The sequence below is a fragment of the Apaloderma vittatum genome, unplaced genomic scaffold (genome assembly GCF_000703405.1).
Source record: "Apaloderma vittatum isolate BGI_N311 unplaced genomic scaffold, ASM70340v1 scaffold20431, whole genome shotgun sequence".
Classification (NCBI taxonomy): Eukaryota; Metazoa; Chordata; class Aves; order Trogoniformes; family Trogonidae; genus Apaloderma; species Apaloderma vittatum.
The window spans coordinates 52,438-52,708 of NW_009701030.1; positions in this window are offsets into that span (position 1 = coordinate 52,438).

The following is a 271-nucleotide window of genomic DNA, read 5'->3' on the forward strand; positions in this document are numbered from 1 at the left end:
TGCCTCCGGCCCCCCGAGAAGGGTATCCACAGTCCCCGATCCCAGCACGGAGACGCCCCATCGTCACGGCCAGCTCAGCCTGCGGGACCGGGGCCCTCAGGGGCTTCCTCCCAGCGCCGACCGGTCGAAAAACCCACTGGCCAGGGCCCAGCTCCGGGGCGATCGCTGCCTGCGGCCCCAAGGGGATATCGGCTAAGCACCGCGCCGGAGCAGGACAGGGCAGGAGGAGGAAACAGCGGGGAAAGGGTACGCTGCGGCTGTCCCTCGCCGG